We start from the raw sequence: 24,195 nt of genomic DNA on the forward strand, positions 1-24,195 counted from the left end.
GGCAGCCCTTGCAGCACATGCAGCCTGCTTCTCCATCCAGCTGCATTACTCAGTTTGCATTTCTGTAAGGGCCCACTCCAAGTGGAAAAACCACAATTTCTCTTTCATTTCACTTCCTCTGAAGCACCTAATGTGTGTCTCAAGCAGTTTTCCTTACCTGGCCTATGCTAATCTACTATAATCTACAGTACAGATATGTGAACCTACCTTCGAGAAATCTGCAAGGCCATTAAATGCACCAACCACAGTGCCACGTTTTCCCGATTCAAGATAATATGAAGGAACAAACAGAACTGCCCTAGTTAACCATCCCATGGAGTCTGGAAGAAACTTTCTTGTAATTTTGTAGAAAGGCATGCTGCATCTTTTCTGTGCGAGGCATTTGTATTTTAGAAGTAACACGCACTGGAAAAATACATTTTTAATACACCTGCGTTACACTTTTGAACATGTAAAATAAGTACATTACAAAAGTCTGGTAATTCATGATTTCTGAAGTTAAACACAAAATGTTTGTCTCCAGTCAGACCAGCGTAGTGTATCTCCACAACCTTACCCCCTCACCACTCCAGACTTTCAAAGCTGAACTCACAGCTGTTTGGGGAGGTGTGCATCCCTGCGCGTCTCTGTAACATCATTCTCAAAGTGCCTCTGAGGCGGCGGTATTCACTCTTTCTCAGGGAAAGCCACAGACTGGAAAGAATAAACTCCTGCAGTATTAAGTTATTTAATACTTCAATACTGTAACAGATTTTAAAAAAACCCCACACAAACAAAACTGAAGCCTAGTACAAGGGCCTTTTCCCAGAGTGGTTTTAAGGCAGAACCAAAATTGGTTTACATCAATGAAGTGAAATCTACATGACTGGGTCAGGAATTGTGTCTTGGGAAGAAAAGTTGCTATTCTTTAACTCCTGAGCTTCAAAGAAACTTTAAGATATTTTCTTTGCAATGTTTCCTTCAACGGAGCTCAAATCACGCTCAGGTATTGCCATCTTACGCCAACCAGAACAGGTGAACAGCACTCAGGCCCCTCTAACAACCACAGATGTTGGGAGGTCACTGCTGCGAGTCACAAAGGCTCCCTACCACTCGCCTTTGTAGTATTTACTCAGAAAAGGTAAGCTGGCATCACTTGGTAAACTTAGTTCTAGTCAAAGGCCTGGTAAACCTCACTTTTCAGGCAGCAGAGAGACATGCATCTACAAGCCAGGGCAAACCACCACCTATGTTAAACACCAGGAGGGCTGAAGCCTCTATGTCACGAACAGAGCAGCAGCACTCGGCAGGCTGACTGCAAGGTGGAAGCAGTACGACATTACTTGAGGGCTCCAATACTTTCATAAGCAGTCTAAAACACATATAGATGTCTTGGCTTCAAGTGACAGGTACAGAAAGGGAATCTTTTCAGCAGGAGGCAGGGGTGGAAGAGCTCAGGGACCTGCTACGAGAACCATATCCTCCTCTCAATAAACCCAAACCACACCTCTCCTTCAGGTAGACAAATAAGGCAGGACAATCACTGGAAATAGTCTGAAACAATTCTCTGCATTCAAAACTGTCTGATCCTAAACAAGGGTTAGGATGTAACAAGGAGCAATGCAAACAAAGGCTGGAACAACAGTGTCCTGAAGGTGGAAGAGCTACAGGCTTGGCGCGCTTAATTCAAATATTTCTGACAGGATACAATTTTCCCAGCCTAGTTTCTCCAACAGATACACACTTCTGTACTTTCCTCTTCACTGTTCAAGTATTTCAAATCCACAGTTATGTTGACAAACCAAAAAAGGCTGGGAACTGGACTTACAAACAACATTTGACAAAATCCTTTTTACAATACTAAGAAAATTGAGGTTTATTATGGAGGGCATTTATGCAGATTAGAAAGCAGCAGACAGAAAAAAAATACATGGTAACAAAACAAGCAGCTTTCAATAAAGCAAAAAGAAAAAAAAGATCAAGGGAGGGATGCCCTCAGCCCTATATCGGGATAGCAGTGTTTCATATATTCTTCAATGAACTGCAAAGACACAAAGGCAACACGTCCTCTCCCCTCCCCATCCCCCAAGAACCTCAGCAGCAAAAAAATCCACAGATGACAAAATTATTTACAGTTGGCCAAAACCAGCGAAGACTGGAAAGAATTCCAGATGAACCATGTAAGGCCAGGCCAAGGGGCAAACAAAATCCACTGCAGATCAATAAAAAGCAAAGTGCATTTAAATGAAAAATGTGAAGCACTCAGAACTGATTGTTGGGTTTAACAGTTATGGAGCAACTCAGTATTTGAGTCAAGTCTTCAGCAAGTAAATGAAAAACATGGCTAGATATGCAAAGATACAACTTAGAAATATTTTTTTTTTCCATTTTGAAGTCGAATGCATTCACATGATTATCTAAAGGATAAGACCAACAACTGTTGTGCCACAGCATAAATCAGAAGCATGTTCTCCATCACAGCGCTGTGTTCAGCTCTTATCTGATCTCTTCTTGAGATAGCAGATATAGTAAAAGGTTCAGAAAATGGGGACAAGAATAATTCAGGACAAAGACAGATTTCTGTACAAAAGAGACAGAGAATTCTGAAGCAACCACACAAACAGGAGATGGATAAATTATCAAGGACATAAAAAAAGAACTGTAAAAAAAGACTACAGTGCTCCTATAACTCATGCAGAAGCAAGGACATTTCTTAAAGAGCAACACGCTTAAAGCTGCTAAAAGGAAATGTGTGTTTGTTTAGTTGGTTTGGTTCTGTGGCAGTGCTCTGTTGTTCTTTTTTTATTTTGTTTTTATTCAGTGCTCAGTTTGTGCAATATTTTGCCACAATCTATGACGAAGACCTCAAAGGTTCAGATAAAGACTACAGTTTTATATAGCTCATGATGACAAGTAATTTACTTTAGGTAGGGGAAAGATCAGAAACACTCACCTGTCCTCTCTATATTTGCAGGATGTAATATTTTCATGACACAGGACTGAACTAACAGAAAAGGCTCAGAATTTTCCCTTTGAGACTTGAACACAACTGTCCACCTTAGGACAAAGGATATGTTGAAGTATCAGGTACGGCCCTTGCCAACAGTAGGCAAAGTACACACACGCAGGGTGCAGAACTGGTCCATTAAGATACCTAATCGTCTGCAGAAGTGCAGAGTGGTATGTCCACACAGAAAAGCAGAGGAAGCCAGGAACAACGGAACATACACAGCTTTGTTAGGAGGCTTCAGCCTAAGGATGCTAGATACAGGGTAGTTGCGTGCTCTGTTCAGAAACGATTTTTGCTATGTTTGGAACAAGAAACTGCACTCATTTCTCACAAGAGGGCTGACACACTGAAGAAGCTGCTGGTTGCATCAGGCCAGTGGCATCGCAGTGGTCCAGCACAAACCACATCCTTCAGACACCATCCCTTCACAGTGTTCACAAGAGTGCTCATATGCAAGGTATTTACAACAGGATCAAGATATTTTTGCCATTAGTGTACACTCTTCACCAACTTATTCCTGAGTGTATGAGCCCCTTGTTATGCATGACAGCATGAGAGATTTTTTTTGTATCTAGAAACCACCCCAGAACTAGGTTAGCCTGGCAGGCTTGCAGCACTTCATTTACATATGAGTCAATCCTTCTGCAATACAAACATTAGTGATGCATTCCCCACTGTCCTTCTATTTATACTCACTATTTAACCTGCAGGCATCCCAAGTTAATTAAACAAATCAATCCCATTGAGATAATTGTGTCTCAAGCAAATTAACACAATTAGCCTTTTAAAAAGAAAATCCAAGCACTACCCACGATATTTCTTCATATAAATCATGTGCTCATTCCTCTGACTCTAGGTTCACGGCTATCTAGGAATCTGCATTAAAATGAAGAGTATAATGACACATGAAACTGGCTCATGTGTGACTGTTACAGGCAGCAGCTTCTCTGTTTGCATCATACACTTCCTCTGAAATCAGAGATGCCCATCAGAAATACACATCCTTAGAGCAGAAAGGACCAAGTAGGGATCCCACTGCACCGGACACTTCCCAGCTGTATCTCTTCGAGGACAGTCCCTGCTCCAAAACAGTACATTACACTGGCACTTACAGCCGTGGTGAGATAAGCAGTGATCTAGTTAATTGGATACACCAGGGCTTAGAGGCAATTCTTAATCCCTTCTTCTCCAGCTCAAGTTCACAGAAACCCCTCTGGAACAAGCTGAAGTTCCGCAAATGACATGCTGGCACCCACTCTCTTTCAGAGACCCGTGCCTCCAACCCTCACGCGCACCGAAGCCACTGTGGCAGTTTAACGGACACCATTATCCTTGGCCACCCACTGCGTTTCTGGGGTGTTTTTGTTCCCCTGGACAGCCTCAGAGGAATCCGACATACCCCAGCCTCCCCAGTCACAGCCCACCCTCCATCCAGTTCTCAGCCACCCTGCACCGTGGCCAAAGCAGGGGCAGGCATTCTTTTCTACCAGTCCTGGTAACAGATGAGGGCACAACTTGGGCTGAAAGCTGGAGATTTCTCCAGCTACCGCAGGAAGATTGAGCACAGCTCCTCTGTCACGAGCCTGCGAGGAAGAGAGGTAAGAAGCACCAAGCATCCTGCAACTAAAAACAGAAAACTTAAGTAAGAGGCCAATGTGCAAAACCACGACCTCGTCAGCTGAAGCACCTAACCAACCCCACTCTTCCAAGAGATGTTAAAACGTCTATGCAGTATGTCTGCGACACTGCGGACTAAGCCCTCACAGTTGCCTGCGACGGTTACTGCGTTAATTCACACGAGGCCGTGAGCAGCGAGGGTTGCGAACGCAGATGACTCCATCTCACAGCTCGTGAGGAACTGCTGAGCAGAGGCAGGTAAGTGTGCGTCTGTATGTGCGTGCGGGAGAGACGGGGAGAAAGAAGAAGGGGGGTGTGTGTGTGAAAAATTGTTGTTAACGAACCTAACCAGTAATAACTGTCTTCTCATTTCTATCAGCAGCCGATCCAAGGAGGGGCGAGCTGCTCCCCCCGGTGCCTCCCGGCTGCTAGGCAACTGCCGCAGCCGCCAGGGGCAGGCGGGCACCCGGCATTAACTTCTCTCTCTTTTTGAGGGTATTAAAAAAAGCTTATGCTAGTACAGTAGCTGCAAAACTGGTAAGTTCCTGAGAGTAATTATGGGGAGGGGGTGGGGAAGGAAAGAGAAGTGGCAGGCAGGAGAGGGGAGGACGGCAGAGGACCAGGCTGACACACTGCTCCCGGTGAGGGAGGGTACGCAGGAGGTAATTTAATGGAAGACTCCCCCACCCTCTTTGCAAAAGGAGCATACAGCATTCCTTTGTTTTCTTTAGCATACCAAAACTAAAGCATTTTTCCCTCTCTTGGCACATTCCTCATTCACGTGGCACTGTAGCCAACACATCACAGTGGCTCAGCAAATGTGGATGAGATGGTAACGGTGCTGCTCCCTCTGCAGTTGCTCCAAACATGCCTCCAGACCATGCTGGCCAGCAACCAGGTCAACCAGCCCCCCACCTTGCCCAGGGCCCTGCTGCCAGTCTGCCCCACAGGGCTCTCAGCCTCGACCCCAGCCTGCTGCCCCCTCTGAGCTAGCAGGATCCAGCCATGGACCAGACGAAAAGACAGGTTAATGAAATGGGCTGGGTGACAAACCAGCCTTTTCCTCATGGAAAGACCATTTTTCCAACTGTTGATCTTTTCAGTGGCTTGTTTTAGTGCACAGCCGTGCAAGTGGGTCGGTCAGCACAACTAAGGTCAACCCCTTCAGCCAGCCACCAGCGGGACCCCAATCTGCAGTTCCCCAAGGTGGCAGCTCCTCCTGTGCCACCAGCTGGGGAAGTTCTGCTAAGGTCCTGTTAAGGAATGCACTGAAGGAGGGTCCCACAATCAAGCCTTCAAGCGAGTCCTACTCGAACTGCACAGACAAGCAAGGGAAGAGGTTAGCCCCAAAGTCACGTACTGGGCTGAACTGGGCAATCATCCCACATTTCTTGTATGACCATTCTGAACTGCACACTACTGTTACCATTTTCATTACCTCCACAAACCAGCGGCAAAACCAAACGCTAGTTCTTACTATTTAAAAGAAAATTTAAAAAAAAAAAAAAAGTATCTGCTTACAAAAATTAGTACTCCTCAGGAAAGTTAGAAGCAAACTTATATGACAGCTAAGTCTTCCAGTAACCTGATTTTTACACTGCACAAAAATCAGAATGCTTACATATAAAGATACCTACTTCTTATTAGAAAATGAACTTAACACCACATCAACTCACAACACACAGCACAAAATTTTACATATGTTATCTGTCTATGTATCATTTAAGAGTCAGCACCAAAATGGATAACAGGTATAGCAAGAATACAAAAGTAATTTATTACAGGGCAGCCTGGGAAAAGGGATATACACGTTTATCATAAAGTGTACTTAGAAAACCATTTCTGTGATACAGGATCCACAGACACAGATGTCCTGCCATAAAGAATTCATTATTTACAAATATACTACAGAACACTCCATAAATAATTCACACTCAATACACGTCAGAAGTGAAGGCAACGGCATTTCTCTGCCATCCTCACGGAGCTCCCTGTACTCAGTGAAACAGAGTTCTGCCACAACATTGCAAACGCAACAAGTACACTGGATTTTCACAGAAATACAACACTCCGTTCTCCACAAAAAGTCTCCCCACCAACACAATTTAGGTAGACTTCCACACGAGCATTGCCATTGTGGGGACGAGAAGTGCAATTTGTTTGTTTTTAAGACATTGAATTGCACATATGAATTTTCTTGCTGGCTCTGTAAATAGTATCAAATTGCCCACTTGTGCAACACTGCTGCACCTGGGCAGTGGACCCAGCCCTACTTTGTGTCCTCCGCTCTGACCTTGCGAGGCAAATGCAGAGGCGGGCAAGAAACTCAGCTAGAGTGACCACCGTCTCTGCAGAAACACAGGGCAATGCTTATTGCAAAAAAGAGTGCCAGGAGTTTGACACAGCAATGGAAACATCCCTCCATTTTAAATGAGATTATAACCAACTTTGTTTTACATTAAGTAAGCAAACAGTAACCAGAGAAAAAAAAAAGAAGTCCAGTTGCTACTGATATGGAATGAATCTGGAAAATCTACCTAGCAGTGGCAGGTCCCTAGTGTGTTAGCTTTTAATTTTCCACGACCCATGCAAATTCTCCTATTTCCCAAAAGATCAAGCAAAAACTGCATAAAACTTGTGATCATTTTCCTCTCTATTCTATTTGTACCATTCTTCACTCCATCAGGATACCTGCATGGATGCAAAGCTGCATTTGCCTGACTCCTTTCATCTTTCTAATAAAAAACAATAATAATTAAAAAAAGCATAACAAAACCCCCAACCCCCAGCTACTGAAAAAAACCCAACAAAAGCCCCTCAGAACTCTCCCTGCTCTAACCACAGATGCCCCTCTCCACATGGATAGGCAGGCAGGACTTCAATTCTGTTTTCTCTCTTTTGATTCATGACTCAAAACCCAGCAGATATGTCAAAGACAGGAAAGAAATAATAAAACAGAAAACTTCACCAGCCTACTAGAGATGGTACCGGCAATAAATATGCACATGAACACCAGACTTGGCTGGTACACCCTTTCACAGCATCAGGCGGTCTCCACCCACCTCCCACAGACCCGGAAAGCAGAACAGACCATTGTGATCACCTGCCTGACCTTCTACCCAAGGTGTGCACAGACCTACATGCAGATACAGTACTTGTTAAAAGTCCAGAACATATATACACTCAGCAATAAACTCCTTTGCTAAAAACAGTTTAACTCACAAGCAAGTGATCAAGAATCCATCACGTCTAAAGGGAGTTGTTTCAGTGAGTAATTTATCCTATTTAATAATTTGTGTGTTACAACTAGCCCAGATTCATGTGGTTTCAACTTTCAGATACTCAATCTCATTACACCTCCTCCTACTAAACTGAGGAGCTTTGTACTTACTTTCCTCTATAGATATTTGCTAAATACAACTCAGCCACTTGACTTAAAGTAAGCATGCTAGGCTTTTTATTAAGAGAAAAATAATAATCTAACAGTAAAACAGGTTTTCCAACTGTAATCAATCTCTCAGCTCTCTAAAGCTTCCCCACCACCACCTTGTAAAGCATTTTTTTCTAAAGCAGGCACATAAGAACTGCACTCCACATTCCAGTAATGATCCTGTGCCGTCATCATACACTCGCAAAATACTATTACTCCTACACGACGCTTGAATTTTGCATCCAAAGACTGTATCCATATCCTAGCAGCACTGCAAGGACTCTGTATTTTGTTAGCTTTTTACCATCACCCCAGCTCCCTTCCAATGTAAACTGCTCTCTAGCATGTAGTAAGCCCTTCCCTCTGCATGGTAGGCGGAGGTGGACTGGTCTGTGCCAACATTCATACTATTCAAGTAAGTCCATACCAAAAGGAAATTAATCCTCTGTGGGACAAAGGACATGCCATTATTTGCCACACCCCTGATTCTGGTGGCATTTTGAAATTTCAGAAGAAATAACTTTGTTCAGTGTAATTATCAGTGATCTCAAAATTATCTCAGTTCTACCAACTAAAGGCTCGTAGTTGCTTCTCCCTTCGCTTTCCAAATGATCACATCACCTCATCAGCCACTTATACCCGCTGCCATTATTTCTGTATTTGCTTCATATACGTAGACATACATAAATGTGACTGAAGACCCAGCATAAAATGTGCTCCTCTGCAGAAAAGTGCTGAAGAGCTCTAGGTGCATATGTGATGTCCTCGCAAGCAGCAGCATAGCATACTGCTGTATGCTGGTCCATTCTGAGCACTGGATACAGTATTTTTAGATGTAACCTTCACTTCCCTCCCTCTTCACAGAAAAGCTTCAGGAGTTAAAACATATCCTGGTTAAGTAAATGCAAGATTGCGGTTTGTTGTTTTGGTTTGTTGATTTTTTTTTTTTTTTTGTAATATAGTATCTAATAAAGCATCAGCAACATGAACATTATGGTTATTAGTTTACTTAATATGATGATGTTCCATTAGACAAAAGATAATACAATTGCAGGCTGGAAATTAACTATGGAAACATGTTGATATGGTTATATGGAGTCATGAAACTTTTTCAAATGCAGGAGCATTGTGTCTACAATACAGTTTAAACAAGTTAACTTATTTCAGCTGTATATGCATAATAAACTTTTGCTCTATGCTGTCATATCAGATACTCATTCTTCCAATACATAAATGTTTTTGGGGTTTTTTTTCATATACAATAAAGTATTTAATGACTACTAAAAAAAAAACCCCCTATGGTTAAAGTTGAGTCAAAACAACTCACCGTAACATAGTGCTTCTCGTGCTTTCAGCTCAAAAGGAGAATTCCTATCGTTATTAAACAGCAGTAATATTTATAGAAAAAGGTACCAAATTAGTTGTACTGCTTTTGCTCTTCCAGAGCAAGATAATTTCATCTTTTAGAGAAACAGCACCAGCATTGCAATGGTGTCCTGGAAAAGTAGCATGCATACAGAGGAGCAGGGGCAGAAGAGTCTCGTCACAACAGAGCTGGATGCTAGTTGATGTTACAGCCGTGATGAGATGACTGTCTTGAAAAGCAGGGGTCTAGTTGCCAGACCCAAGTACCCAGCACTGGTTTCCTCACATGGATTTATTTAAGGGATGGAAACACTAATGCAGACCTAAAGGCGTTCTTTTACTAGGCTAAAGTTTAATAGAGCTTGAACTTCTTAACAAAGGTCAAAGAAGTTTCAACACACCTCCTCAGGTTAGCATTCCTTAAGCAAAAGCAACGCACCCATTTATTGAAGCCTAGTTCAACAACAGAACTAATGGCTAGCCACAAAGCCCTCCCCACAAAGCCTTCCCTAGGATATTTACCTGATTAGCTAAGAACATATGTACTAGAGCTCATTTAAAAAGCAAGTGTTTCATTGGTCAGAGCTAACAAAGTATGGCCAACTTGTCCATCAGAAGTGCCTAAACAGCCAAGCTGAGGGCTCATTTCTCTGAGTAAAAGGGGTTTAGGTGCTGGGTTGTTTTTTTTTTTTTTCCTGGGTTTTGACCTCCATCACAAAGTTAAAGGGTGGCAGTTTCTTCATGTCTGAGTGTGCTAGTACCCCAAGGGCTTTCACTTCTCACCTGCCCACAGGAAGTTCACACCTCACTGTTACCAACCAAAATAACCAAAATACAGCAAGAAGCTCCAGCCATCTGAGACTACATCAATCTTTCCCATTCTCTGTGAGCTGGCTTCAAGCGAACAAAGCAATTTTTGTAAGCCCCCATCAAGCCTGTGGCAGAGAAGCAGAGCCCGGGCAAGGCAGACAGAGACTCCCCGAAGCTGGGACAGCTCGGCCAGGACAGCAAAGATCCCCTCCCCACTATGAAGAGTGCCTGCATCTCAGTGACGCCGAGCAGAGCAGATAAAGGCATCCCTTCAAAGGAAAATCCTACTGTGGACACAGAGCTCAAAATGCTGCTAATTGTTATTCTGCTGGCAGGCTGCACATTGGCCTTTTTTGCAGCTTTTGAAGTATGATCCAAACAGCAAAAGTAGGCCGAGAGACTGTTTCTTGTAACTTCAGATTTCTAATAAAGGTTCCAGCCAGTCACTTAGCTCTGCACTTGCTTTTGTGGTTGAATGTATTTCCTATTTAAGAACAGGATTATAGCAGTTCCTGGTTTGTCACGTTTTCTTCAAATAAAGAGCTTGAGCAGCTGCTTCCTCTGCTGTGCGTTACCCTGCATTGGTGAACACTCTCTTCCCTCTTGACCTGCTCAGAAATGCTCAGCCACCTACAAAGCTGATTTACACACACGAGGCAAGAAGATGAAGGATTTCAAAACCACATCCATGATGACAGTCCATGGGATTTTTTTCCTCCATACCTAGACTTCAATCCTCCCTTTTCCATCTGTACTTCCCAGCTCTTTCAGAGTAACGAGCGAACATTCCTCTAGCTTCACAAATCTGGCACATTTCATTTTCCTTGTCATTTAAGAGATACACACAAACTATTTGGTATTAATAGTAAGAACACTGTGCACTTTGTAAAGCTTTATTCAAAGCATCCTGTGATCTTCCACTGAAAGCATTAATTTAGCACCTTCACAGTACTTCTGAGACACATAATTCATCTGACACAGATGGAAACTCAGAGGTACAGTCAGCTAAAGCGACTTGCTGTTGGGCTAACCACCAGAACTCATGTCCCACCTTCCAAATCCATTCTTTATTTCAGCATTTCTGGCCAATGCTTGCTCCGGTGCTTCCTGCCCCACATCTATGTTCCAAAGAAGTCATCCCTTCCTTCCTCTATTACCACACCTATATAAGTCTCTGGGAGAAATTCCCAGGTATTTTTTTTTCCCCAAGGATCTCCTGAGATTAAGTAATTAAATCATTAAGGAAGAAGTTCATCACCTGCTAAGGAAACTATTTAACATTCTCACCAACAACAACCTGCATGGCTTTGTTCCTACATCCCAGATACCAACCACACTGGCTGAACGTGAAAAGCTACTGTTAACCCCTTCCAAATGCAAAGAATATTCTCAGGGTCTGGTCTTCAGAAAGAGCTTCCCTGTATATGCGAGAGTGCTAGTATGGTATCACATCAGCCTCAATTTGTTTTAAAAGGGAGAGAAAGAACACAGAAGGTCAGTGTCCCTACCCCTTCAACTATTCTTCAGATACTATTATACAATTACATTAAAGTGTATTTCTTTAATAAGTAGTAAATATAAACATATATGGAAGAGGACAAGCAATTAGTAGTACAGCAACATCTGAAAATGAAAGGGAAGAATTTCAAATTCAGCCAGTAGTGAAAACCAAATTCCCGCACGAAAAGGCGGCCGGCTAAGCAAATGTGAACTTGCCTTGCATGACAGACAGCGCAGGAGCTCCTAACTGTACGTGACTCACTAGAGCTTCCAGAGCATTACTTGTTTTGATGCTTGCACCAGGATCCATCAAAATTACATCTGGACACACAGCCCTCTTTCTTGTTTTAATAGAAGTACTTTAACAACCCAAGAGAATACACTGTCATTAACCACAGTTAGCTATGGTTTTCTCTGAACAGTGGCCATTGCTACTTTTAATCAAACCTCAGGCAATAACGTCTCACCAGAAACCAATGTCAAAACTTCACGTTATCCTACAGAGAGCCCTTAAGTGCCTGCTGAAATCTAAATTAAACAAACGTTTGTGCCTCCTTTTGTGTCAAGTAGTCAGAGCCACAAAGCATCTCAAGACTCCAGCCTTCACTAGGGTACTCTGAGCATGCCATCCCATCCCTTCCGTTCCTTTGCACCATGTCTGGAAACTGGAAAAACAAGAACACACCCTCATCTGGCTCCAATCCTCAAACCAGAACTGAGGAACAACAGCTGGTCTCTCTGAGTAAGCAACGCATGGCGCTCGCGTGTATCAGTTGGTAGAGATAAAGAGCTGTTGAGGGGTGCCTGCATTAACAGCCTCTCTTCATAGAAATGGGAAGTCTTCTAGGCAGCACGGCCCATCCAAAAAATCACCAAAGGAAAAAGTTACACAGCAAGCTACACAGGTGCATCTCATGCATATTTTTCGTGTCTTTCAATCACTAAAAGCTTGTTGGATATCCTTCTAGCATTGTCTCAAAAAGCTCTACTTCAGCTAGAGTTTTGTTACAGGGACTGATGCTGTACCTTGTTCAACGTCAGAGTATGCTTCTAGTGAAGAATTCATCATCATCCCCTCCTTAAAGCTAGAGAAGGGGACGATATTTTAAGCTGCAAGCCAGCTGAAGAAAGCAGAGAGGAAAGGGACAGGAGATGATTTTTCTTTCAAGTTGTCTGTTCAAGAAATCCAGAGAAAGTTTAAGTGGGACACGGTCAAGTCTACTCCTTTGCCTGTCTGTTTTTAACAGCACAGACCAAGATAAGGGCCAAAGAGCGTACACTTTTCCTTTGTGTAAGAAAATGCATGCCATCATTAGAATAACACTAGTTTTCTAACTAGTAACGCACAGGATCAAAGTGACACCAGTAGTATTTATTGAAGGTAAAATTCACCTGAGTCTACAACAGACAGAGCAAACGAAGTGTTCCCTGACCATCAGAAGATGGCTTTGGTGGGAGGACACCATTACTCCAGTCCCCACAGGCTTCCCACGCTGCCCGAAGCAGATTACTTGAACAGTAACAGCAAGGGCAACATGCATTTCTGGTCTATTCATTTCAGAAAAGAAAATACCACAAGAACAGCTAAAGATTCAGAAAATACACCTTATATAGAGTTTAAAAAGTCTGCGTATTTTGCTTATCAAAGAGGATAATGGTTATCAGTGACTTACTGACAAAATGGCTAAATGTCTCTACCAAAATTTACTCAGAAGATAAAGAATACATTAGCCTAAACTAGGCCCCAAAAAGATGCTGCTGAGCAGAGGAAAAAGTTTTGAAACAGGCAGAGTGAGATGCGTAAAATGAGGCTGTGTACATCGCCCCTACAGAAGTACAGGTCTTGACATTTTTCATCTCTAAGAAGTATGTTCAAATACCATACTCACAGGCAACTGTTACAATAAATAATGAAAACAATATACTGTTAAGGCTCAGCAATGTGAAAGCAAAAGGCTAATGAAGTACTAAAGCAGTAAGTTTTTTTCCTCCTGATAAAATGGAGGAGGAAAAACAGACCCAACCCTGTTGGCACACTTTGTAGACAAATTCCTTTGGACAATTTATGAAATTTTTTTTCTTCCTCTTGTTTAACAAAATTACTTCAACAGTATAAAAGCTAGCAACATAGCTTCTCAGAAAAGGGAAGTTGCTCTATTCCTTATTGGTAAGCAGTGCACACACACACACAAAAAACCCACCCACAGGAAATTGAAAGCTATTCATTTAGTTTTAGCCAAGTTCTTTGCGAGACTGTACCTTCTGACTATTAGTTGATGGTAAATGTGCAACTATCTGGTACTTAACCTCATATAAGAACAAGACCAAAAAAAAAAAAAGTATCGACATTAACTTTTACCTTCAGAAAAGAACACAAGTGGTACAAATACAATTGTCTAGAAAATGCTACTTAGCAAAAACAAAACATCTACTCCCCCACATACATGCAATATTTAGAAGAAAGAATTCAAAGCTGTAATTATGTTCACACAAACTCAAACTGCAAAGTACAAGAAGTTCAATTTAGGGATTCAAATTCCTGTCAGTGTTATCTCTAATGATACCAAGTACCCCACTTCCTCTCATATTTTCCCTCTGATGTTTTGGGGGCCTGTTGGGATGCTGTCCATTGCCATTACCAGGGATCTGAAAGAAAATATGAAATCACTTCTTGTCACCTGCACAGAACATGAAACCTGGAGCAACAGTAAGCAAAAACCGAATCAGGTTACTTTCTGGTAAAGTGGATTTTTTGCTGGGTGTAGTTTATCTGAACAGCTGGTTTTAATACAGCAATAACACTAAGTTACAAACTCCCAAGAATATAAAAAGAACTGGGAGTTACCCTTGGGGAATTGCATTTGGAAAGGCAACGATCCTGTTAAAAAGACTGGAGGTCATGGCAGACACAATCTAGACGCTAAACTTCCTGCACAAACGTGCAGCTAAGCAAGGAAATGTAGCCTCTGGATGGATAAGAACACTATTTTGTATAAGGCAAGGGAGGGAGGGAGAGCATTATCTAAAGAACAGTAACAGCAAGGGCAACATGCATTTCTGGTCTATTCATTTCAGAAAAGAAAATACCACAAGAACAGCTAAAGATTCAGAAAATACACCTTATATAGAGTTTAAAAAGTCTGCATATTTTGCTTATCAAAGAGGATAATGGTTATCAGTGACTTACTGACAAAATGGCTAAATGTCTCTACCAAAATTTACTCAGAAGATAAAGAATACATTAGCCAAAACTAGGCCCCAAAAAGATGCTGCTGAGCAGAGGAAAAAGTTCTGAAGAGTTCAGAATCCACTTCCTCTGTCTGACTGTACATAATTACAGTTGACTGATATGATGCATAGCATGCTCAGAAACTCACCGACAGCCAGCTTGCAAACTGCAGTATCCTCAAGAACCACTTTCTATCTTATCCAGCTGACTAAAACCCTGTAAAATTCCTCTGGCATTTACATCTTCCCCACTTCGCAGCAATGCTATCTATTCAGAAATGCAGACCTATTATAATACCTAATATGCATTTAGGTAACTCCAACCAGTATGGCTCTTGGAGCACATCTCTTCAGAAGCACTAGCTGCTCTCTAGGCACTATCAGAATATTCTCCACAGCCTCAGTTCAGGGTATCCAAGATGTTCTCAGAGCTCTGGGACAGACTGTGATCCACCACTCTGCTGCTCTAGGTAATGTTAATTGGAGACTCAAATTTTTATGTGGCTAACATGAAGTGGTTTCCAAGTAGAATCACTCATGGCAGACCTGAGCACCAGAGCTTACGATAGCCACCTCTTCCTCTCCACACTTTTGAACTCATAGCAACTTGCATTAAACAAAAATGCCTGGACGATGTACTATATTACGTCCCTCCATGGATAAAAAGAAACAAAAAAAAAAATGCAGTACTACCACATACATACCACAACCACAAAAACATTTAAGAATTTCTATAGCACAGAACAGAATTGCCTAAAATTCTCCTGGGGCGAAATTACTGTAATTTACAACTGGGACATGTCTCCTCCTGTCATTTAGAGTCAGGAACGGGCATCTCTAATGTAACAACAGAGATTACGGACTGTAGAAATTACCAAGTGAGAGTTCATGGTCTGCACTAGTAAGACAGAATGAACAGATACCAAAGGCTTATTCTGAGAACAGAAGTCTATGAATATATTTCATATGATATATGTTTTCTAAAACTATAAAGCCCATTCCGTGGTGTTTATGAAGCCCACAAGTCATGAGTAGTCCCTGTAATTTCAAGGCACACTGACTGAGCACCAAGAGGACAATCAGAAGAGGAAACGAGTTACAGTTGGCTTTGCTTCTTGGGCTGCAGACAGGCACCCACCCAGCAGGAACACGGACAGCTGCCTGCCCCATACAACCCCACGACCCAAAAGCCCTCAGCTCCTTAACATCAGCTCATTTGTTCAACAGGAGCAGGAAGTTACCAGCAGCAGCTGGAGGTCGATCATGAACCAAAGAGCACATTTTTTGCATAAGATCAACAGCAAACAAGCTCCTGCCATTCTCCGAGTCTTGTCTGGGTACCTTAACTAATATTTTCCTTTAATTTAAATATCTAGTGGCTTTTAAGTTAAGTTTAATGACATATGTGAAGTTTTCAACTTCTCAGTTACTGGGCTCCCCCCGATATTATTTTTAGACTTTTTTTTTTGTATAAAAAAACCCAGCACGTTACTGGCACATCTCAGGTTGGCAACCAAGCCAGAGCCTGGAAACTGCACAGCCTCCACACAGAGTGGGTTTCAGAGAAAAAAGCAGAACATGTCTCTATCTTGCTACACCAGTGGCAAACCCTCAGCCTCACTGCTAGGATTTCACCTTCTACCTCAAATTTCCCTTTTAACTCTGTCTGGCACCCTGTCTTGAATTAGTTTAGGAAAGGTTTGATATGAGAAGTGGACAGTCAAGAAGGGAGTTGCAGCGAAGAAGGAATAGGTGAGGAGAGGGGGCCAAGATTGAAATGGTTGGTAGTGGTGGTTAACACTTCAGTACTGAGAGTCAATCTGATCTGTTTCATAAGTTAACAGGAGGAAAAAAAAAAAAAGCCAAACAAGTCCCCACAACCAGTTGTGTTTTTGGAGTCAAGGTTTCTCAGCAAAAGCCGAGAGGCCTCTCCATACCAATGGCAACATTACATGGACGGACCTTGACCTCTAAAGCACAACCATTAATCATTTCAACAGTAAGTTACAAAGGAGGATCATCCCCTTTTTACTGACAGGGGAGCTGACTCAAAGACAACCAGGGGAGTTGCCCAAAACCACAACACTAGTCATTAGCAGAGCTGCAGTTAGAAGTTCCTGGCTGCCAGGGCCATTTTCAAACACTGAAATTGGTGGCTGCCCTGCAGCCACAGAGCTGGTACCCTGTGCACTTGCCAGGTGGAGGGTCACCTGCGCCTTGCACCACGCCTACAAGCTCCAGTCACGCCACCACCATCAGAAAAGGAAGAATGAAGGGTGCATCCAGTCCATGATGAGCAGCAGCAGTGATGTCACCCCGCAGACCTGCTCTGGTGGGTGACCACCCCAAAGGGGCAGCCACAACACCGAGTGTCTGCCCTGGCACTTCCCTCGTGCCTGCGTGCCTGTTGGAGCTCAGAGAACTTGGGTCAGAAAAATAACCCTATGGGAGAAGTCAAAACTAGTAGTTTTTGCCAGGTAGAGTACCTGTGAGCATTGGCTCACTAAGTGGGGTGGGGTGAACAATGGGCAACACGCATCCCAGACTGCAATGCTAAACTACACCCGGTCTTGTTTGTGCTTTGTGTACTCCGAGGGGAACTTCAGATCAGTTCACTTCCCAAGCAAGAGCTGAAACATCTCTTTCCATTTTAGCCCTACAGCTTTAATGTGCATTTTACAGTACTGATTTCAGTTTCTCTTAACTGCTTAGTCAAAGAGTGCAAAGCTACTTACATCTTACAGAACCGGCCGGCTCACATTGAGGATATTCTACAGTGAAAGGTGGCCTTTTTTGTAAAGGTAGTTTGAAAAGCATTAAATCGGTTTATTTTCCATCTCAATTTTTATAGAAGTAGCACAATTCTTACAACAAGCAGCTTGGGAAACCCAGCACGACAGCAATGGGGAGGGGGAAGTGAGTATTGTACTTTTACATTAAAAGCAGAACCACAGAAACTTGCTTTTCATAACATGATTAATCTTAAATGTAAACTTATATCTAGGCCTCTGCCGTATGAGTTGAATGTATTCCCCTGCTTCCTATATTCTGCTTGGTACCTGCCTATACCGAGTTATCCAGACATTCCTTCCAACTCACTTGATCCTTTGAAGCTGACAAGTTATCTACACATTCAGGCACTGAAGTAATTTATTCTTTTAGAAGTGTTAAGCATTTACAACTTGCAACATCAGATTGTGCAAATATTCAAATTTTCTGGAAGAAAAAGAAAAGGGAAAAGCATTTACCTTGATGTCTACATTTATGTAGGTATTTCCCACCCCCCTCCAAACTTTGTTATCAAGAGGCTTTTCCTTATGCATGAGAGATTTCCCATTTTTCCTCCCTGTGCTTTCCAGGTACTTTCCTCCTATTGTGACAAAACAGCTTATTAATACAAGAAAAGAAACTCAAATTACCTGTTACTGTTTTATTTGAATTAGCTTTCTTATTTTGGAAGTTTTTCTAAGATGACTTCTGTGGAGACAAAAATATTCATAGGCAACATCAAAGGAAGTTATTAAAACTCATCTAGCAGTGATACAAGAGTATTGCACTGATATGCACTAACACGAGAAGAATCCACAATGTGCCAGTTTAAAAAGAAATCATTCCTGGACTTTACCTCAATTTGGTCTTATCAAAATCAAGTGTTACTCCCAGTAAAAAACAAAAACACACCAAAAATGCAAACCCCACAAATACTTCAATGAGTTACTGTAGTTCTGCATGTGTTAAACCAGGGTTTTCACTGCCAAGACTCATTAAAAAAGAACAACAAGAAAATGTTTGCAAAACAGATTGCCAAAGTGTATTAACAGCTATTAATAACAGAATATACATCAACCGACAGTTTTTCAGATAATCAATAATTGGCAACCTAATTTGGAACTGTTAAGGCAAGTGACCTTGGAGCTGCAATTCCTCAGGTCCAAGCTAATGGCAGGTGAAAATAGGCTTGATAACAGTTACTTCCTAGTCATTTCCTTCCAAAAATGACACAATGCTATTTCAGTGATCAAAGTAATCCTTATCTCATAAACAAACCTCTGAAAATAGATTAGGCCTTATAGAATGATTTTATATTTATGACTTGAGCTATCGGGCAGACCTCATGTGAAACTTGACTTGCAGTTCATAAGGGCCCCAGGTTCCTTGGAAGGAAGTAAGATAAAGGCACAGGGAAATACAGGGGAAGGAAAAGAAAATATTGGGTGAGAGGTCTGGCACCTATCAACGCAGCTGAAAGCTTGCCAAGTCTCATAATTTCATCATTATTAGGCTTCAGGCATATTAAAAGAGCTATTATTCTTTTTTTTATTATTATTCAGCCTCGTCACGCAATCAAAAGGATGGATGCCAAAAGCCAGCCGTTACAAGGAAGTCACCATGGCTAGGATTAAAGCAAGATTACTCCCTGGACAGACTGGACCATCTCTCATTGCTTTAAATGGGACTAAAAGATAGCAACCCCTTTAATTGCAACAGCAACAAGAAACACAGGAATGCTTCAGAATACTTCCCCAGAAGAAGAAACAGCAGGGAAGGGGTCAGGAAATATCCATGAAAATTGTAAGCAACCAAGGGAAAACACAGACAGAACCTGAGGGCACATGTGAGGCAGGATCCAGATGCCTGTCTGGAAGGATAGAAACCCAGATGCAAATGGGGAGAAAGAATGCAGAAAGGGAGCAGAAGGTTAAAAAAATAAATGTTTTTGAATAAAATAACACTGATGCCATAGTAGTAAGGGGTAGTTGAAAGAATGAGGGACACCTGACAACTTCGGCCTTGAGAAGGAGCACAACCAGGTCAGGTGCTTCTTGTGACACAGGAGGACTGGGAGTGAGATGATGGCATTTCTCCAGCCCAGGCTGCTGGGGAAGCGATAAACAAAGCCCCTCAGAGGAAGGAGAGTGACACACACTCATAGCTGGGGATTCATTTCAGCCACGAGGAGGTACCACACAAAATGAGGACAGGACGTTTTCTTCTAGAGGCAAAAGATGAGAGCCAGTGGAAAGTGCTACTTCTTCTTCCTAGAATCTCATTTTAAAGCCAGTCCTGCAATTGCTATGGATCTGGCTCACAATTTGTACATGCCTGGGGCTGGCAATAAAGCTGCGGCGAGAGAAGGTGTCGTGGCCTCAGGCTGCAGAACCTGCTAGAAACAGAGCCTCCTTGATGGTTGTTTTACGAGGGGAGAGCAAGCTCGCCCTGGGAGAGACGGTACAACAGCATCCAGCTGTTGTGCCACAAGAGCTGCCCATGTTACAGCACTCTATTATCAGTATCTGCTTCACAAGGAACAGTACTTAAAATTAAGTAATATCAGATTTATATGCTATATAATATACATATAGTACGCAAGGAGTAGCATCTTAGGAAAACACTAGCAGCTGAATAAGTATGACTAAAACGCTGGCCCACATGCACACCTAAAGTCCCCAGCACCACACTGACACCAGACAAATACACTTTTCACTCAACTGAATCTGCTAGAAAAAACAGCCCTATCCCATCCTGGCCATGCTGCTTTTCAACGAGAGCACAGGCACGCCAGCAGCGATGCTGCGGTGGGTACCGCAGGGCCTCCGGCCGCAGCGATGCCCGTGGCCAGCGTGCGATGGGACAGCAGCTGAACCGCCTGTGCACAGAGGGGTGCCAGTGCAGGTTGGGCTGAACACGCTCTAAGAAGTCTTGAAAGCAATTTTAATTACTCATTCTTGGAGCATAGGTAGACTGGTTTGAACACGTGCAAGTGAAGAAGCTCGTTTACATAACAAATGAGGTATGCATGCAAAGTGCTTTGTGTAATAGTACTGCAGACTGCAAGACCTCTCACCTGAAGAGCTATTTCACCAACTATACACACACAAGACCACGTTTGGGTAGAGAGTAAGCCTTTAAATAAAATATTCCTCACATGATTCAACAGTGGCATGAAAAAGGATAGTCCAAATGGACAAAATGCCCAACACTCACAAAAAAACCTAAGCATCAAGCAAGCCTTTGATGCATGCATGCTCCACACAGTGCCAAGAGCCATTCAAAATTTTCAGTTCTTGCTTGGGCAGCCACGCTCCAAAGGGTGGCTCTACTTAGCAAACAGCACTTAAAGGGGGAGGGGAGGGGAAGAGAAAAATATCCCAAGACTGTCTACAAGAACTAAATCTCTCAATCCAAGAAAGAAGTCATTTAATCCTGGTAATCCTACACATAATGACGTGTAGCTGTTTCCACTACATTTTCCAACCAACAGCCAAAAAGAACATGGGGGATTTTTGAGGCCTGTAAATGACACAGCACTCAGGAAGACAGAGGAGACAAAATTAAACATGTAAGTTAATGAGCTGGACAGTCACAGGGCAGATCATAGGTTGGAAGACTGACAATCCTATGTAATACTACTACTGTGTTTGGCTGTGTCTTGTTTGAATACAGTTGTCCCAACACCTAAGAGTTTTAAAGACATCTAACTCCTCACTACCAGTGGAAGCCTCTGAACCAGAAACCAAAAGAAAAAAAAAACTAAACACTGCCTTTTAAAAACACTGCTATTAATAAAAAATAATAATAAAAAAAATCAGCAAGCCTATACCTTCCTTCAGTGCATTAGTGACAGCAAATACTCATTTCAAACACTCATTTCAGACTCAAACTTAAGAGGTTTTCTACTCATATACGTTCTGTCCTAATAAAAGCAGTGCAAATTAAAAAATACTGCAACAGGAAAAAAGTTTTAAAGCACAGATCTTTTTACTTTTCAAATGTCGGGGGGGAAGTGGGCTTGTCTCAAAACTGAACTAAAAAAACCCCTCTTTACCTCATCTCTTACTTTATAAAAAGCTCTAAAATAGTAAGATAAGTATGAACAATCTTTCTAACCTCCATGCCTGGAAAGGCATGCGTTTGTGTCTTCTGGACTTAGTACATCAGTTCACCAGGAAAAAGGACTGGGACAGAAGCTGAACAGAACAGAGATGGTCTCTGCTCTGAGGATCAGAAGCACATGCAACTTAAAAATAAATCTCTCTATTATTTGCAGGGTTCTGTCAGGGAAAGAAACTGTCATCTTCAACCCAAACAGCAAAACACTGAAACTTTTTGTATAAGAACATGTTTATCTTACCCTCTCTTACCTTATCAGACACATCTCCTCGTCCTATTTAGAATCCAGCAAGTCATAAAATTCCATCTGTAACAAAAGGAAAAGTCCATCAATACCTCCTGATAACCTTACCACAAAAGGCTAATAAACAGTTCAAGGGGAAAAAAAAAAAAAAAAAAGTTAAACTTCTGCTGCCATTCCAGTATAATCTACACCCCAGGCAAGTCACCCTCCTGTCTGCGGCAATCTGGGAAACCTGGATATAAAGGTATTAAAGATGTTGTAACATGTTCTCTAAGAAACACACTTTTCCTCCTTCAGCAAGGATAACAGAGGTGGCCAAAGAGTACAGGTTGTCTTGCCGAGTCATAAATAAGTCTGCAGCATCCTCTCATTAAATTAAATGAGCATCAAATTACATAATGTGAATGGTTGTAAAATGAAACCAATGGTAATGGCTAGAAATAATCACAGCAGTGTTATACATCGTGGAGACAATTTTCCATCAGTGTATCAAACCTGGGTATGCAGCACCTTTTATCTCCAGGCCAAGAAACTGTCAGCACACAGCCTTTCTTAAATACAGTAAAGCATGCAAGAAACAGATGGAACAAAGCACTCATGCACAAGTTTAAATGATGCCTACCCTGAACAAGGACATATAATTTCTTAACACCTTTACAAACCCACCTTTCAATGAAACAAAGATGTTTTTATAATATAGGTAAACATGACGCATACCTAGGATCAGAGGAAACAATACCACACACCTAACCAACAAAACTGCAATCTTGGAATTGTCAATAAAATTCAGTCACGATAGACTTGGGCTTGAACAAACGCTTTTCTATGGCACTATTAAGCAAAGTTATAGTCTCTGTGTGTGTGTGTGTGTATATATATATATATATATATATCTATAAAGCTGCGATCCAGCCAGTCCACAAGTCACTAGGGCAGAAGTGTGACCTCTCATCTGGCAACTTAGAAAAGCGTAAGTCTGCCTAGAGTGAGAAACGCGAATCAAGCATCTAAAAAAATCAAACCTACCAATCCCTCCACACACCCTTTTAGCCTTTTCAGCATCCTGCCCACAAGCCCTAGAAGCCTGATAGTCCAGTGCCAGGATGGAAAAGGCCAGAACTGTGTAAATGTGAAAGAGTACACTGTATGAGAGAATACTACTTAGAAAAAAGCCAATAGAAATCAAAAAACAACCAACCCTTAATTTTTCAGTCCACTTATCTGGGGAGAGATATGGCAGGAAGGGAAGGATTTGAAGCAAGTAGTTTTCATGTTTGCTTACTTGTCCTGGACTGATGCTACTGACAGTATCCCTGTGCCTAAAGTACAAAACTAGATGCAAAAAACCTGATTATGTTTTAGTGGTCTGACATCCCCAGATTGCACCCTCGCTTCATTTTCCTTGGACACCAAGCAGCCGTGATGCCAACAGACCCCAGCCAGAACCACAGGTGCTCAGCACCAGGGAAAGGTGACATCCTTCACCATGCTGCACTTCCATTTCCCTGCCAGCAAAATGGGGATGGTGGCACTTAAGTCCCCAGCCAGAAGGGCTGCCTGGGAGCCAGGGTCCAGACTGCCTGCTCAGGGATGCTTCTCTATTTTCCCTTTAAGTGTACACTTCAAGCACTATAAATAAACCTTTCAACCATTAAATACCATTCTCATCTTCTACTGATGTTCGTTTATTTTTTTGCATTACCAGAACAGTATGACAATATACTTCCACCATTTGGGGTGGGGGTGGGGATTCTTTTGTTGTTGTTTTTTCTATGAAGAAGAGATCTTTTGCCCATGTGACAAAAATTTGAACAAAAGAGAGACACTGACCAAGAGCCCACTTGAGTATCCCTACCCTCCTATTCCCCTGCCAACCCAGTAAAATTCCTCAGAACACAACCTCTTCCTGGCTATTTTCAGAGAAACTGCAGCAATCATGCAAGAACAATGGGGAAGTTTGTTTTACTTGAAGAGTAAATGTTTTGCAGCTTCCAATGTAAATATTTTAATTAATGGATTTTTTTTATTTTAACTCTCTACTGCCTTGTGTTCACATTCACACAGAGCTACTACGACAGAAGCTGCACTCAGCTTCTATAAAAGAAAGGAAGACAGAAATAC

At 42.1% G+C, this 24,195-nt stretch overlaps 1 protein-coding gene across 11 annotated transcripts in view; it reads right to left on the reverse strand.

The window, feature by feature from the left end:
- TRERF1 (transcriptional regulating factor 1) overlaps positions 1 to 24,195 on the reverse strand; it is a 100,504-nt gene that overhangs the window by 49,590 nt on the left and 26,719 nt on the right. For 9 of the 11 annotated variants that reach the window (XM_056357822.1, XM_056357816.1, XM_056357815.1 and 6 more), the window contains one exon: positions 22,082 to 22,137. The gene's annotated coding sequence lies outside the window, so the exon portion shown is untranslated. Of the gene's footprint in view, positions 1 to 18,358; positions 18,417 to 22,081; positions 22,138 to 24,195 lie in introns of all 11 variants that reach the window. The other 2 variants (XM_056357821.1, XM_056357818.1) reach the window with 1 other exon arrangement.

The sequence above is a fragment of the Falco biarmicus genome, chromosome 12 (assembly GCF_023638135.1).
Source record: "Falco biarmicus isolate bFalBia1 chromosome 12, bFalBia1.pri, whole genome shotgun sequence".
Taxonomy (NCBI): Eukaryota; Metazoa; Chordata; class Aves; order Falconiformes; family Falconidae; genus Falco; species Falco biarmicus.